At 37.8% G+C, this 12921-nt stretch overlaps 1 protein-coding gene across 20 annotated transcripts in view; it reads right to left on the bottom strand.

The window, feature by feature from the left end:
- Positions 1 to 12921, bottom strand: part of PCDH15 (protocadherin related 15) — an 811115-nt gene that overhangs the window by 579464 nt on the left and 218730 nt on the right. For 14 of the 20 annotated variants that reach the window (XM_063340181.1, XM_063340176.1, XM_063340196.1 and 11 more), the window contains exon 4: positions 681 to 787. The exons of the other annotated variants lie outside the window; for them this stretch is intronic. The gene's annotated coding sequence lies outside the window, so the exon portion shown is untranslated. The remainder of the gene's footprint in view (positions 1 to 680; positions 788 to 12921) is intronic. 20 annotated transcript variants of the gene reach the window in all.

Raw genomic sequence — 12921 nt, 5'->3', positions numbered from 1 at the left:
TACCAAAAACCAGACAACTTCCACTGATTTCATGGTATCTTCTGCATGAAATACACCTGGACTTTTTACCAAATAGTCAACATGAAAGACAACAGTAAAACTTGGTTTTGTCTCCCCACTGGGTTTATAAATATTCCACAGACTACATAATATTTTAAATAATCAGAACTATTTAGCAATCTAAAATCATGCAAACTAATACAAAGGTCCAATAGTCAACAAATGCTCAGTTTTCCAAATAATGGTCCCCCTTTCAGGGACTCATTCTTCTTTTAGACAAGATTTGTTGAAAGCTGAATGGTGACGTTTCAGGTGGCAAAATGGGAGCTTTCCAGCTCCAAAAGTTGAGCCAATCATTTGAACACATAAAGTCGATTTGTTAAGTACTGAAACCCTCCCAAATTTATCTCATATGTGATTGTGGAAAATTTAGAACACTAAGTGTAATTGAAAATAGAATGATACCATACTCTATTACACTGCATGTGGTCACAAATCACTTAATTTTGTTTGTATTGTAATAATATTGCTTTATTATTCACAACTTACTAAATTGCTTTGTTGCTAACCTCTTATTCATAAGCGGTTTAAATCCAATATCCAAGGATCAAATAGCCCTGCACACACCACCTACTAAATTGAAGTGAAATGCATATTGAATATATGAAGGCCTTTCATACCTCTAAGGTTTATGTTGTGTCTGGACAAGACAAATGAGAGTAGAGCAGCCATGGTTTATAATTCCATTGCTCACATATCATGGAAAGCACATTGTGGTGGCTCCATTCTGCATGAACCTACAGCGATATTAAAAACAGATTTTTACTCAGAGGGACACATTTCTGAAACAGTCTCTCAAAAACAACAGTTGGGTAATACTAACCACCACTCAGATAGAGGTTACTTTTCTGCAAGGAAGTGCATGGTGTGACTGCTTAAAGTGAAGGTAGATGGAAATTCATGGTCCTGGAGATTCCTGAGATTCTCATAGTGTTTTCCAAGAAAAAAAATACACAATCAGTAATAATTATTCAAGTACTTACGGATACCCCAAGTATTTCAAGAGCCCTGCCATTGAAATGGAGGTATCCATAGCAAAATGAAAATTTCAGTTCAGCAGGAGGGAAAAAAAAAAATACATTGGGAATGATAAATTCTGTGCAAGATGAAGAGTAGTGCAATAGATGAGAAAACAGTAGTATTATGCTGAATTAATTTCATTCAAAAGCAAAATATATAATTTCGTAAAGCCTTAAAAACCTCTCAATTATTCACAAAGAGTCAAAGAATACACACACTCCACATGTAAACTACAGACAGCTCTTAGATTGCAGCATGATTCTGTTACTTCACTGCTGCTTCCCTGTTATTGTACTACTCTTTCAAGTCTCACAAAGTCCTGGCCTCATAAACCAGTGATATGCTTCTAATATATTAAAGCCACCATAATCTGCTTATAAGCCTTTATGATTCATGCTCACTTAAAAACAGTTTTCGTATTTGCTTGTATTGACAAGACACAAATTTTGCCACAGCGCCTTTTACTACAGGCTTCCTCAGCACTTGGTCTCAATGGAGGATGTCTGGATACCACCCTAATAGATAAAATTATTAAAAATGAACATTTGACCCTGAGGAGTCTCTGTTCAAACCATTTAACCTAAAAATCACATGTATTGCCTTTCCTGTGCATATGGTACTAAAACTGTAAAAGCTTGTAGACAAAACAGACCTCAGAGAATACTCAAAAAGTCTACTCATTTTTTCTTTTATTACAGAAAAAAACGTTAGTTTCTCTCAACAGAATATTTTATAACTAATGATTCAGGTTTTCTCCTCTAACTGACATTAAGTAGGACTGTGTTCTGTTACGTTTCTTTCCACATGTAAACACCTACCTACATATACGTGCAGGTATTCCAACTATGAAGAAGTATCTCCTGACATAATTGTGAAAAATTACAGTAATAGATTTTCTTCTCCTGTTTCCTCTTTTGCTTCTATTTTAAGAAATAAAATAGTATTTGATCCATTTTCTTGATATTTCATGGTTTGGTTGAATCAGCTGGTTTTGGCTCACAAAGCTAGAAATTGCCATTAAGTGATAATAGAAATGGATAGAACAAAACTATTTCCAAAAATTCAGGTCAAATTTAGCTTTTAGTTTTAAAAGCTTTCATCAACTTTTTATTTTATTAAATAATCAAATACTTTTTTTTTATATTTGCCAAAAGAAATCTGAGCGTATTTGGTACTAGTATCTATTAAATGTAATTTACAGATACAAAAAGCACTGATTTTCATTTCAGAATTGGCCTATGTATTTCAAACAGACTGGATAATTCTCAAAAGATTTAAAACATTTAGTTTTAAAATAAAAGGTAACTTGGGGGTTGAGCCGAAAGTGAAACTTTTCAAGAATATCTCATTTTGCGGAAGCATCTTCCATATTTAATTGAAGCTGCAAAGTTCTCATCCCAGTTTTTCATACTGCCAGTAAATAAAAACTTCACTCATGTCCATCTTTAGCCTGTCATAGGAAAAATTAAACCCCCCCTATGCGTTCTCTGAAAAAAAATCTGATAGAACACTAACTTTTTGCTGTGTATGTGATCTTGCTAATGCATAAGGAGCATCATACAACTACACATATCTTGTAGGCGCAAGCTGAACAGGCGGCTCTACTGTTTTATTTGCTCCCACAGAGAAGGGCAACATGGGACTGGTGTGCCAAGGTAAGATAAGTGAAAGGACAACCTTGTTGGATGCTTTATGCTTTACAAAGGGAAATGCCCTTTGTTGGTACAGCACAGATTTGTCACTCTAAAAAGAGGAAAGGACCATTCAGCCATTTGTAGTGTTCTGCTGCCCTGGGCCTTCAATAGGTACTATTTTCTCATTCAGCTGTGGATGGTCCGAGACACACGTGTAAGGCGTGTCCTAGTGCAGGAGCGTCCACAGCAGTGTGACTTCTCAGAAAACTATATGCTGAGAAGTGAAGTTACACAGGAGAGGCAAAAAAATATTAGAAACCATTTCGCTTGAGAAGAATGTGATGGCAATACATTTTGCAAATAGTCAGAGAGGTTGCTATTTGTTACTTGACAGGGAATTAGGTATCAAGAAGGTAGGTATCGCTGTTTCCTGTTCAGCACAAAAATATACAATTGCTCATATTTTCTTTTCTGAAATGGCTGTCTGTTCGGTGATGACATTTGTCTTAATTGCTCTTTAAACAAAAGAAAAAAGTTACAATGGATGAAAGGGAAGAACTGAATAGGTGGAGAATGCCATTTTCACTTGTTATGCTATTATCAAACACGATGAACAAGTGTGTGGCTTTATTAACAGAGAATCAAGAAAACAAAACAAATAACAAATTAATTATTAGGATAATTACCAAAAAAAGTTAATCCATAGCATGCTAGTCCTATATTTCCTTTCATACCTTTGTTTCAAATATTCCACTATAGCATTTTCTCTTATAGTGCACGGCAATAAAATTGATTTGTTGTTCCGCAGGCTAAGGACAGCTTGAGGACTGAGAGCCACCCATCTCCAGAGAGCCATTAAATGAGGAGGCAAAGTGCCAATCAGGAGAACTTCCAATGACAGAACCATTTCCACAGTGGATTCACTGACAAGGAAAGACATGTCCAGCAACCCCTAGCCCTCATCAAGAGCCTCTTAGTATTTAAAATAACAGTAACACCTTTAGACTTACAAATAATCTACAAGAATTTTGAACGCTGCTGTTAGCAACTCAACGCTGATTGCTGAGCTTCAATTCCATTTCCCTCAAAAACCAAGAACCCAATACTCAAGACTGTCTGAAGCTAGTGAATCATCTGCTTCAAAATAGGATCCGTGTATGTTCACCTATCCTTGTAAAATCAGGAATTATAGCCGACTTCCAGGAGGAAATAAGTAAGTCTCGACTTATTGTTTATTCCTCCAATACTAGTAAAAACAAAAAGTTAATCCAAAAGCTGCAACAGAAAGAAATTACAGATTTTACGAAACAATTTTTCTTTTGTTTTATTTTAATTACAGAAGACTGTTATGCAATTTCAATGAGAGTTCCTACTTCTCTTTTGACAACTGCAGCATGCACCTGCTTGTAATTCTGCTGCCACATTAGCAAAATGTCCAACGACACAACTTCTGTCCTTGGCCTTGTCCTCGTTTATCCACCATCTTTACGTATGTTTCTCTAAAATGCTCCCAAATTGCCTAAGTTAAGGAATGTACAGTAGAGGAATAAAGATTTGCAATTCTATTTGAATTGTTAAGCACAATGAAACCTCACCGTGTCAGTCTGCGGAGAGTGTAACACAAGCTGGAAAGAACTAACCATGGAGATGGCCTAAGTGACACTGCTGATAACAATGCACTGCAGCAAAGAACAGGTACCAGATACAGAGCGAGGAAAACGGAGAAAGAAATCTTGTGCACATCAACAGAAACAGACAAGTACTCAAAAAAGAATGGGGGGAAAAAAAAATCCAGCTGGTTACACTGGGAGACAAAAATGGTAGCGTGAAGAGAAGAGAGGAAACCAGGGATGATTTTGTAAACCTTGCATCTGTCTTTACTAGAGGACTTGTAATAAATAAACTTTTTGTTTATTTGTTTACCAAAGGAAAAGGATACAAATACTTCCCAAGACAATAATCTTTTCAGTTCACTGAAATGTGTCATGTCAGGTGAATATGGGAGAAGTGTTACCAAACTGTTGTTTTAACGCACCACATCATTTGCTTCTGCTATTACACTCAGAAGCATGCAACTAAGGACAGGGTGAAATTTCACATTTGGCGGAATCTACCATGATATTACCATTGAACTGGAACAGTCAGACAACCCAGAGCTGGAGACACTTAGAGATACAGTCACTTATCCTTTTTGCCATTGCTAAAATCCATAGCAAACCAGCACAATGAACTTGGCTTTGAAATGCCAGCTTAGTACACCAAATACCACAGATTTCTGGCTGCACCAGAGTACCCATTTGCCCCCTGTGGTCTGCTAATGTTTTTTTCCCTTTCCCAGCCCTCCTTCTCCTTCAATTCATTCCTTTGTGAAGGAGGAAGCCATGTCATTTCCAGCCATTCCTTACCCCAGACTTGAAAGTATCTGGCAAGTTTGCTGAAAGGGGCCACCTACCCCAATCCTTTAGGATACCGGCACGGGGGCAGACAGGAGAGGGGTTCCTCTCCAGCAGCTCAAGTTTTACGGGGACTGGTAACAAGAAACCACTCTAAGGAACACACACAGATGGGTAATTTATACACCAGGGGTGTGTGGAACACCTAGTGCGAAGGATTCAGAGGTGCTTTTTGCACTTGGTAAGTCTGACAGCTGGACGCCCTACTGGTTAGGAAATGACAAATTTTGTGGCATGGGGAGATGGCACAGAGCAGAGGTACATTCAGTTACCTGAGTGCATTTTACCATGAAGAGATGCACTTTCATATTTATCTTTTATTCCCGCTACTTGAATAGAAAGGAGAATTAATAAACACTGTACGACTTCTGATTTCTTGTTCTGGGCTGACGTGATCATCCATTATTTCTGAGGAAAAAAGGGAGCCAACTAGAGCTCACACCAGGAACAGGACTTCCTTGCTATTCCCAAACACCCACAGAAAGCACTTGCACATGGAATAAGGCAACAGTACTTGAAATACTGAAGACTACAACCACAAAATTCATAGCTACAATCTAGTTCCACAACAGAGTGAAAAGCTGGAACAGTTGTTAAATCTTTCAGTATGGGCATTATACAGCATTGCTGCTGTCGAGAAGTTGCTGCTCTTTTCTTACTTCATGGTAATTATTTTGAAGAAGCAAAGGCAAGGTTCACTTGTAACTGAAATGCCAGACCACAAACTGAATAGCAGACCCTCCAGAGAAGCGGCATTTGCTACCCCCGTGGTGCACATAGCAACAAGCAAACTGACTCCTAGACAATACTATCTAAGGATCAGCAAGCCTCAGCTTCAGAAATCATGTCACTTATCTGGACTTTCTTGTATGAGTGTTAGAACACAATCTGCCCTTAGTCTCTTCAGTAATAATCGTTCAGAACACTTCTGAATCACAGCGTGACGCAGGCTCGAAGGGACCTCAGGGAACCTACAGCGTGACGCAGGCTGGAAGGGACCTCAGAGAATCTCTGATCCAATCTCCCCCCAGCCAGAAGCAGGACTAACTTCAGAATTAAACCAGGCTGCTCAGGGTGCGCAGACGAGTTTTATACCCCAAGCTGGCAAACGCACAACCCCTCTGAGCAACCTGATTTCAGTGTTTCACTAACTTCGTTAGGAGATTTTTGTCCAACACCTAACCAGAATTGCCCTCGATGCAACTTGCAATTTCCCCAGCTCTCTTGGACTCTTACTCCTTAATTTCAACCAGTAAGGAAAAACAATAGGTTTTCCATCTATATTGCTGGCTACCATCAATCTCTAAGATAATTTCAAACTTGAGCACCCCTATAGTAGTCTGAAATACAAAGAATCCACTATAGTCAGACCGAATACATTATTAGTTATGACTCCAGGCATTTGAAGTTACTGTGAGTTCAAATTCTGTATGTCTAGGTATGCATTTGTATTATATGTTTAACAATACCTACTAAAAGAAAGAACTAATGGAAAAAGAAAAACCCAAATCTGAAAATAAAAAGAAACTAGTGCTCCTAGGAGAAAAATAGAAAGGCTCATAAACTCTTGTCATTTACAAATAAAAATACAATAAAGCAGGGCAATTAAAAGTTATAAAACCGTATTTGCAGAAAAGCTTAGTAATCTTTTTTCGAACAGTTCATAAGCAAAAAAGCTTGCCAAGGAACCTGTAGAGCCAACAGATCATCAAACCATAGAAAAGTTCACAGAATAATGCTTTTGCATGTACATTTGAGACACTGAAATTTGGAAAAGCAAGAATCCTTCTTGACAGACAACTTCTGAAAGGATCTATCATAACTGCTGTCAGAATGGGCTATATGATAAATCAAAAAATACTAGTAACAATAACAAATCATTACAACCAGACAATAGACAGTATTTCTAAAAGACCTCACCAGTGAAACAGTTAATTACCATTTCTAAACCCGGACTTAAAAATGCTCCTGTGTCAAAGAAGTGAAAGGTAGAAAACATGGTATTAATTCACTTTTAAAGGCTTTGTCGAGACCAAGAGAGCTACAGATCACTATGTCTGCTCTCTGCACCCGTTAAGTTTATAGGAATAATAGTGAACAACAGAATCAGTGTACAAAGGGACAGAAATTCAGGGAAAGACAGCAGATGGTGATCAAAAGAACGAAGCAGCACACAGAGAAGTGACAGCAGCATGGACCAGCACTACTCAAGGTGGGAAAGGGACAACTGAGAGGAAATACAAAATATGTCTATAAACAAGGATGCCACCACAAATAGACTAGGGCACAACAGTTCCCTGCCTCCTCCAATTGACACTGACTATTATGCAATAGTAAACTTTTCTTTTGTTTGGCAGACATATTCAGAAAACAAATGATTTTGTGCTATTCCAGGATTTTCTTTTATAAAAAAAACATAATTCCAAGTGGCATCAAATGAAATTACACGGTGGTAGGTTCAAAAGAGACAAAAATTTATAGTTCCTCATTTACCATGCCATTAAGCTGGAGAATTTTTTGAGGTAGGATACCATGGATACTAGAAGTTTATGCAGGCTCAAAAAGCAACAGGGAAAACGTATGGGAAAAATGTCTCCTAATAACCAGGCACTGCCTCTGGCTCAAAACATCCCTGAGTCAAAAACCGCTGAAAGCCTGAGGAATATCCTGGAGAAGGATAGCGCTATGTGCAATTGGTACTGCTCCTCTTCTCAAGGCAACTTGTACTGTTTGCTGGTGCAGAGGGATTCTGGACTTACCTGGATGCTTGATCTGACCTCATAGTTTCTGTGTTCCAGGTTGTTGAAGGCTTTTATTTCCTGATAAATGCAATTATAACCAAGACGATGCCACAGAAGTTTAGGATCAGCTGGTTTTGTTTTGTTTTTTTTTTTAAAAAAAGGCTTCACTATACATTATACAGGTATTAAGTCAGTTGATGTAAAAATTTTAGATGTATAATAAGTTGATATAAAATGTCAAAGCTAGTAGAACTCCATGGGCTTTAAGTCTGGCAGAAATCAATGCGGTTTTTTTGGTTTTGTTTGAATCAAAGGTTAAATTAGAGAATTCTGAGAGTTTTCTGACCTTTAGATTTATCAATGAACAGTAAAATAAACCATATGAAAAGTTCTTTAAATAATATTAAAAAGACTAATATCCACATGTATAAATAACATCTACCTAATTATAACCCTAATTGCTAGTTCAAAATTCAGCCTGGATATTACACAACAAGATGCTGTCCTGGGCATTAAGACTTTTTTCCTAATAATTGTTCTGGAAACATCTAGAACAAAAATGTTCTGGAAGTAAATCAGGATTTCCCTTATGGAAATCCAAGGAATTAGTTGAAAAAACAGAGAGAGAGAGGTTGTAAGTTAGACTTCTAATTTACTCTTGAGCTGGTTCTTTGAACGTGTCTTTTGTGAATTTTAATACATATTTTTCATTCATCTTTTGAAAAAGGCATCCAGACACAGTGAGGGGGCAGGAGGGTGCAAGACACTGAGCATAATTGTGACCAAGTCCAACACAATAAAAAGACCTTTTCACACAAACAAAAGATCACAAGAAAAAGCGTTATCGAAGCAAACACAGACAGAAGAGTTGTAGGAGTAAAAGACTAAGTGTATGCCCCCTCTTTGTAGCTTTGAATCAGCAGAGTTAACCATTCATAAGAATAATAAAAACCTGGCCAAGAGCCCAGGACTCTACTGCTGCTACAGGTGACGACAGTTACCTACAGCTGCAGGAATTATAGATAAGGAGATGTCAGAGACGGACCAGTTATAACCCCAAAGAGAAAACCAGCACTAGGAATCAGCCAAGAAATATCTGCCACACTACCAGATAAGAAAATCATGCTTGTACAGAAGGACCCTAGCAGAGTAAGTCGACATGAAGAATGGTTCTCCCCAGCTTTTTCTCAGATGGTTGAAAGAGAGGATAAAAACCAGGAAATGGCTGGCTGACAGCACAGCAGCTGTAAGAGTATACTGCTCTCAATCCAATCTCTGTCTGTTATTTTTTCAGGATTTAATTTAGTTTATACATACATGGAATACCAAAACATCCATGCCAAAACAACCCATCACCCTTATTTCAAAATAGTGATATCATCATTCCCGGATGCTAACAGAAAAAAGAATTCTAGATAGATATGCATTCTAGATCAATGTTATATAAAAGAAGCATGGAATTAGCTACATAACAGATTCGTATTTCAGTTCACCATTCTGCTCCTACAAATGGAAATGCTACTATGAAAATCAGCCCCAGTTTTGGCATAAGCACACTTCTTATAATGTAGTGCAAGTGACATGCTTTCCAAATAGGTACAGTATGTATAACTTCCATCATTGTAAGGAAAAAACATACCTGCAAAAGCTTCTCAAGCACCAGGAACCAAGACTGGCACCAGGAAGGCTTTAAGCTCTTATAGCCAGGCCAGTACTGGATAGACCAGCACTGCACGGTTATTTACATAATGGTCTGTCACTCTGCATCTGCCCATCAGATGTGCTCTGGGGCTAGGAAACTGCCCATCCTTTAGATGAAGACCCCAGTCATGATTGACCTCCCACCCCTGCCTTTTTTTTTTTTTTTTAAACTTTTGCTTTAATTACAGTTCAACCACTGCTATAAATGAATTCATTAGGAGTGTGACACAAGGAATTCCCGCAACATGAAGTCCCCTAAAAATAGGGCTATGCTCCAAGGATGAATACATCAGAACAAGACTGATTCTCCTTAAGACACATCTGTTTGTTGGAGCCTCCTGTTCCGAATCAGTGTGACTTTGATAATTTCCATAGGAGCCAAATGGATGAGGATTAGCCTCCATTTGGAAGCAGTCCTGTTTGCTGATCCCTCCTGGTAATGGAAAGGCACTCTAACTGTATGGGTCCAGCCATGGCCAGGAGATGACAACTGACAGCTGAGAAATAGCATGGTGTGACTCATCCATCACTCATGCACTCTGCAAGCTCCAGCTTTGGCATGGCGAAGCTTGGTCACCTCAAGCCTTAGGGACCAGAGTGTTTCTAGATCAAATTTAGGGAATGATGCAGTCTGGGCCTAAGTGTTTAAAATGAAGAAGCAAGGAGAGACACAGACTCAGCCCCAAATCTAATGTACAATGTAGAAAATGGCAAAGCTGTCATTCCATGTATTGACAAAAGACATTCTAGATAGAGTTTGCTTTTTACATTTGGGGGAGAGGGCATTGAATTAACTTCCAAATCAGTTACCTATAAATGACAAAATATTTTAAAGTATTGGCATATATAAAAATCTCATCTTCAGTGCTATAGGTCATCACACTGCTTTGATTTCTCCTGTTGCCTGCATTGCCTGTAACAGACTAAGCAGGAAAACACATTATGAGGAGCAACCTAGTTTCTCTATCTAATCAAGACTTCCTAACACAAGGCAAACAAATCTAGCAGTGCATTTAACACTCTTTTGAACAAAAATGCTTTGAGAGAACACTTACTCTTCTTTATCAGTTTTTACAGGGATTAAGGATTGATTCATGTGACTTCTCTGCACATCATTGTCAGTCATGAATAAACAGTGAGCTCTCAAGCTTGACCTCTTGAGAAAGCTGCTTAGGATTTTAGTAACTACATAACAGCTCTTTGTGATGACAGAAGTCTTGATGTGGGTCTCCAACCCATCTTTATGCCATGTGAATGGCAGAGATGTCTAAATGCTACTTATTTATTATTACGTTATGAAATTATCGCAGAGTATTATGGAGGTTCAGCTCTCAGGATTAATATTTATGCATAATTTGTAAAGTGGTTTGTACTATGAAGTTTTTATTGGCTTTCTAGAAGCAAGAACTTGATTAAGAAGAGAGTACCTTAGGCTGAGAGTGGAGGTGTTAAATACTGGCTTACCCATTCTAATTGAAATTTAGGTACCATACACTTTACCACATTAATTGAAAGGAAGGTGGTTATAGCCTGTTACATCAACTCCAGAGAACAGCGAACAGTCAGAGGTTACAACAGGATATATTTGACTGATAGTCTTAAATTTCTACCATTTAAATAATAAAGCAACAAAAGGCATAAAAAAATATTTATAGTGCTTGTGCAATTTCTGTCTCTGAGCAGCTGTGCCCATTTTTTAGGTTCGCAATGGAAATGTAGTATTGGAAAATCTGTAAAAAATATGAAGTCAGGTGATAAATCAATCACCCCCATGCAGTTATTAAAAAAAAAAAAGTGCTTTTCTAGCTGGGGGCTTATTGGTTTTGCTGATTAAAATCCTAAAAGTTCTCAACAGATCAACTTTTTCAAACTAGCTTTCTTTTAAGTTTCTTTTAAATTAGTGGTATTACACAAATAGTGTCCTAAAAGGTCATACTGATGAAAACTTTCATGCGCTGCTAGCACAACAGTCTAGGTTGTGAGTGGACTTCAGCAGACTTTGCTGTAGTCTTGTAACTCTTGTAAAAATGGAGAAACGAGCATGGTGCTCAATTCCAATTGAGCAAGTAATTCCCTTTTTTGTACTCACCACTTTCTCAGGATAACATCTTCTAAGGACTCCAACTTTGTGTAGCTACCAATGATAACGTTACTGAGCAACAGTAAAGTGGAGGTTTCTATTCTAAAGACCCACAGACATAACCCAGCTCTTTGACACTACTCCACTTTATTTTGTCAAAAGCCCTAACTGATGTTTCCAACAAACAGCATAAAAGCATAATGTTTATCAAGACAATTAGTTCACTGGAGGAAATTATGCCTCACTATTCTTCCCTGCCACCATCTTATCATGAAGGCACGAGGAAACGGAATTAATGAATCTTTGAATACCCTTCTCCCAGAGATCATATTAACAGTGTGGTCACTGTTGCAAAAAATAACCTTCCAAGAGCCCTGTCAAAGCTATTGACAGTTCTACAAAGTTTTAAGAGCATCATGCTGCTGTGTGTTGAGAAAAGAGAGAAAGTATTCATCTTGTTAGAGATCATTAATGCAGAAGATCACACTAGCAGCTCATTCAATACTTACACATTCAGTGCCCCAAGGTAGATTTCATCAGGACACCTTACAACATGCTGCTACACAAACTTTCCATGAAAAAGTTTTTCTCTTCACACTCAAAAAGCAGCCTAAACCTTGGTTTAATAGACCTGGGGCGAGTACTCTAGTCTCTCTGTTGATGGATAAAAAACATGTAGGGAAAAAAGGAGAAAGGGAAGCCAGGAAATATTTAGGTTGAAGAACCAGTAAGTATTACTTGCACTGTATCTGAAAGGTGTTGGAAATCATTCACAGCCAGCACTAACTCATGCAGAGACAATATATCCAAATTGGGTACTTCTCAGTTGTATCATTGCCCAGCCTACAGTTTAAGCAAGTTTTCTCAAGATCAGAGTTCTTTACTGATCAAGGTTTTGGACAATTAAGAGTATACGCCCACACTATTGCTCTTAACTTTAAGAACTACTGAAATACACATTTCTCACACCTCGCTTTACTAGATCCCACTGAGTCTTAGAGAATATAAACAGAACTAGACAGATCAATATTCAAGTCAGATGTTGCTAATAATGTTATAGTTAAATTCCTATGAGATGAATATAAAGTTTAGAATATGCAACCTGAGTTGCTGTGATGTTTTAAAGGTATTAGCCTACCAGATTCATAAAATTTTTGGAAGAGCAATGAAGCAAAACTGTATATAAAGCTGAAAAAAAATTCATGTTAATCTGTGTTTCAGAAAATATATGC

This window comes from Chroicocephalus ridibundus, chromosome 6, assembly GCF_963924245.1.
Source record: "Chroicocephalus ridibundus chromosome 6, bChrRid1.1, whole genome shotgun sequence".
Classification (NCBI taxonomy): domain Eukaryota; kingdom Metazoa; phylum Chordata; class Aves; order Charadriiformes; family Laridae; genus Chroicocephalus; species Chroicocephalus ridibundus.
Note: the sequence above shows the minus strand (reverse complement) of the source record. Positions and strands in the feature narration are given on the sequence as shown.